Source organism: Clupea harengus, chromosome 6 (genome assembly GCF_900700415.2).
Source record: "Clupea harengus chromosome 6, Ch_v2.0.2, whole genome shotgun sequence".
NCBI classification, from domain to species: Eukaryota; Metazoa; Chordata; class Actinopteri; order Clupeiformes; family Clupeidae; genus Clupea; species Clupea harengus.
Window position 1 is genome coordinate 11,612,184 of NC_045157.1, and position 5,447 is coordinate 11,617,630.

Here is a 5,447-nt window from a genome sequence, read left to right on the forward strand (position 1 = left end):
GTGTGTGTGTGTGTGAGTGGTGTGTGTGAGAGGGAGAGTGAGTGTGTATGATCTTAGATATGGAAAAGGTTCTGAGGTGGCAGGAATGTACAAACATATTAAACCCTACCCCAGTGCAGCCTTGCTTATTACACGCCACACTCACACTCACCCACACCCACACCACACACACACACACACACACACACACACACACACACACACACACACACACACACACACACACACACACACACACACACACACACACACACACACACACACACACACACACACACACACACATCACACAAAGCTTTACATCTCCTTACACACACCCACACCATACACACACACACATAGAATAGTGTGTAATGCACAGACAGGGAGATGAGTTGAGGAACTGATAACAGCTTTCTGTTAAAAAGACACACACAGAGAAACACACAAGCAAACATCCTACAGACATTTTGGGCAGGAGTTCTAAAAGAGACAGTATGCAACAATTTGCCCCTTTTGAAACATGTGTTTTAAAATCAGTTCTGGATTCAGATTATTTTCTTGAGTAAAAGTATCGTTACAGCAATGTAAAACTACTCCCTTACGTTTAAAATACTGCATGAAAAATCCTACTTACGTAAAAGTATATAAGTATTAGCAGAAAAATGTAGTTGAAGTATTAAAGTAAAAGTGCTGGTTTGCCTCTGATTGATACATTATTATATATGACATCATAAGGTTATTAATACTGAAGCATAAGTGTGTAAGCAGCATGATACTGTTGTAGCTGCCGGAGGTGGAGCTAGTTTGAGCTACTTTACAGTTTTATATACAGGAACACCAGGTCAATCTGAACTAGTTTAAACTACTTTATATACAGTTTTATACAGGAAATCCAGCTCAGTCTGAGGAGTCATGAGATAATTAATGGGAAAGGACAAAAGTTCTGATACACAAATCTGTTTTCAGTTATTGGACTTTTTGCAGAGGAACTGGATCATGTGAACATTTACTGAAATAAACCCATGTGAGTAAATCAACTCATACACATCTGAAATGTGACCCCGACTGCACACTGCTTTTTATAAAACGTCAGGAGCCAAAAAGGTTGGAAACCACTTGTTTAATCTTTAACAACGTGCTGTATTTTAAAAGCTGGTAATATTATCCATTGTGTAAAACCTTAGAAGTAACTAGTAAGTAAAGCTGTCTAAAGTAAAGTACAAGTACCTAAAAACTGCACTTAAAGTACAGAACTTGAGTAAATATACGTAGTTACTTTCCACCACTGTGTATTGGCAGCTAGTGCTGGTATCTTCAAGTTGTTTTTCATGGTATATGGTCATGTGAAGGACAGATAAACACACCTGTAGGGATGGGAATCTTGTTAAGAACCGGTTCCCAGTGGACCGATTCCTTGGAATCGTTAGCCAAAGTCCTTTTCGATTCCGCTATCAATACTAAAAAAAAAAATATATACATTTTTAGATTTGTTTTCAATTCCGCTATATATACCTTAAAAACATTATTCATTTTTAGATGTTTTTTTTTTTTTTTTGATTGCGGTATCGATGTAACTGCCATTTAGGTATGTTGTTTTAGGCTGCAGCCAACATGGCGTCTAGGCAGAGGTGTTCAAAAGTGTGGTTATATTTCACACAAAAAGATGACCACAGGGCCACTTGCAATGCTTGCAAAACGTTTCTTTCGTCAAAGGGGGGAAAAACTACCATAACTCCGAAACATTTGTCCATACTGTATGCAATAACTTTGCAGGAATGTCGCGGTTTTGAGCGCTACGGAGTGAAGATAACGTTAATGAATCTCAACCAAGCAACAGCAGCGCAGCTAACGTTAGCGCTTCATCTGTTAATATCGAAGGTAAACTCTAACAGTCTATTGTGTTAGTGCCATTTGTTTCATTGTGTAAACCAGCTTTCACTATTTGTTTATTTTAGTTTTATTTTTAGTTCAAGGTGAATACACGTAAAAAAAAAAAACAGCACTGTAATTAGCATGTTCGAATATTATTTAGCACAGCTGTTCTCAAACTCTGGTATATCAAGGACCACTAAACTGCCACAAATTAGACCAGGGAGGGATCCCTATTTCATTAGATTATTTTCCAGGCTCCCCCATCTGATGAGATCTTTGAGTTTAGATGTTTTATTACAACAATTGTATGAAACCCAATACCAAATCAGTCATACATTCTGTTACTTATGGTTGGAATTATAGTCAAAACAAATACTTTTTTTCTTTGTTGGGACCCCCTGGCTGGCACCCCATCAAAGGAAAAGGATCCCTAGGCTATGGGTCTCTGGACCCTACTTTGAGAGTTTGTTGACCCTTTTCTTAGGTTTGTTTTTGGTTATTTAAAACATGTAAATGTATACATACATATTGTATATGCTGTGCATCATCTATTCAGAGAATATTATATAAAAGAAAATTAATGTAAATAAACTCGTTTGTACTCTTTTTTTTCCTTGCCCAAAAAGAATCGATAAGAGAATCGATAAGGAATCGAATCGATAAGCAAGAATCGTTATGGAATCGGAATCGTTAAAATCTTATCAATTCTCATCCCTAACATACACATATGATGACTTTCAGCACACACATATACCCACACACATACCCACACACATTCAGCAGACTCACAGTCACACACACATGTGAGGACTTCCAGCACACACACACACCCACACACATTCAGCAGACACACAGTCACACACACATGTGAGCACTCAGCACATACACCCACACACATTCAGCAGACTCACAGTCACATACACATATGATGACTTTCAGCACACACATATACCCACACACATACCCACACACATTCAGCAGACTCACAGTCACACACACCCACACACATTCAGCGGACTCACAGTCACACACACATCTGAGGACTCAGCACACACACATACCCACACATATTCGGCAGACACACAGTCACACACACATATGATGACTTTCAGCAGACACACATACCCACACAGTCACACACACATGTGAGGACTTTCAGCAGAGTAAGGTGAGGACATCCCTAACCCTTCCCTGAGCTGGGTTAGTAATCAGACAACTGCAGCTTAGGTCTGTAAACCTGTGAACACATAGATATGACAAGCAAACACACGAACAAACAGACAAGCCGACTTAAAGGGCACACACACACACACACACATTAGTGGGCTGTCCTTTTCAGCTGTAAAGTGACCGAGAGAAAGACAAAGGAAATATGAGACCACAGACAGAGAGAAACAGAAGAACAGAGGTGGGGGAGAGGAGAAGAAAGAGAGACAGACAGAGATAGAGGAGAAGAGAGACAGACAGAGAGAGGAGATCAAAGAGAGACAGACAGGGAGAGAGGAGAAGAGAGACAGACAGAGAGAAGAGATAAAAGCGAGAGAGACAGAGAGAGAGTAGAAGAAAGAGAGACCGACAGAGAAAAGAGATGAAAGAGAGACAGACTGAGAAAAGAGATAAAAGAGAGGCAGACAGAGAGAGGAGATGAAAGCGAGACGAACAGAGAGAGACAGACAGAGAGAGGAGAAGAAAGAGAAACAGACAGAGAGAGGAGATGAAAGCGAGACAGACAGAGAGAGAGAGACAGAGAGAGGAGGAGAAAGAGAAACAGACAGAGAGAGAGAGACAGAGAGAGGAGATGAAAGCGAGATTTATAGAGGAGCATGGAATGGAGTCAGAAGAGCAAACTCAATTAGATTCTCACTCACACACACACACACACACACACACACACACACACACACACACACACACACACACACACACACACACATACTCCACTCCACTCCAGTGTTTCCCTAATGAGGAGATTTCCCATGAAGAGACACCCAAGGTGTGTCAGACGACATGATCCTTAGGGTGTTAATGTGTGTGTGTCTGTGTGTGTGTGGGAGAGAGACAGAGAGAGATGTGACATGACATGATCCTCATCCTATCGACTTCTCTCTGGGATGAGCTTGAGGATCACACTGCTGCCATCTGTGTGTGTGTGTGTGTGTGTGCATGCGTGCGTGCGTGCGTGCGTGCGTGTGTGTGTGTGCGTGTGTGTGTATGTGTATGTAATATGATATGGTATAGTATATGATATGACTCTGCAACATATAATTCTTCCAGTCTCTGGCCAGGCTGCAGAACTGTCTCTCTGGGGAGCCAGACAGGGGGAGTAGGGGGAGGGTGGGTGGTTTGAATGAACGCTTGGAAGAAGGTTTGGGGGCAAAAGGGGTAATTGGCTTTATATCCAGGAAACCTCTTCTAAATTCTTCCCTGAAACTTCTCTGAGCCTTAACCATTTATATCAAAACCATTATAACACCCTCAAGTAATCACCCTTATATCAACACTAGTATATCAACACCCTCATATCATCACCATTATACAGTATTAACATTATACGTACATACGCACTCACAGAGACACTCACAGACACACATACACACACATATATACATACACACACACACACACACACACACACACACACACAGACACAGACACAGACAATCAGCCTAAATTGGGTGTTTCGTCATCCTGCAGCACGATGCACATAAAGTTGGTCCAAGTAGATCCAGTCAGATCATCCCGGTCAGTCTGGCTTAAAATAAAAGTGATTTCCATTTTCCATTTTCCCTCATCTTATCTGTCAGGTGCTATGGTTACTCCTGAAGCATTTCCATGTCAAACTGTAGGAATAGAGGTCATGCTCCTGTCACTGCAAAGCCTCATGGGTAACCAGGGTACACACTGACATGCATAAGAGAAGAGAGGATGGGAGAGCGAGACTGTATGGGGTGAGAGTGAAAGGGGTATGAATAATGTGCCGGATTGTGGTGTGCGAGTGTGAATGTGTGTATGGTATATGAATATTCAATTCAATTCAATTATATATATATAGCACCAATAACAATAGAAATTGTCTGTAGGAGCTTTACAGAGTCCAGGGCCTGAACCCCCTAGAGCAAGCACTAAGGTGCCTGAGGCAAGGGGAAAGGGTCGGTTGGGTAGAGAGATAGAGATAGAAAAAGGGATGGGGGTGGGGGTGCAGAAGGAAGATTATATATTACATCTATTATAAAAATATGCAGAGCAATGAAGCAGAAAGCTATGCCAATGATGGCATTTGTTCATATCACGGGTCAATAGGCTGGCATACAGTCTGTGTCATAAGTATTATTTGTGCATAATAATCTGGTGGGAATGGACAGTTGTAAGCAGAGGTAGATCGGGTGGAAAGACGGAAGCATCCCACAGTGGAGAGAGTCTAGAGAAGGAGGAGAAGTTAAGAGACAAAGTGAGAGGACAGAGGTAAGTTGTCTTATGTGTCAATACATAATTATAGGTTATAGTGATGAGGAACAATGTTGTCACAGCCATCACCATTTGCAGGTAAAGGTCTTACTATATGGGAGAGAACAGAGATATCATCAAATTCATTA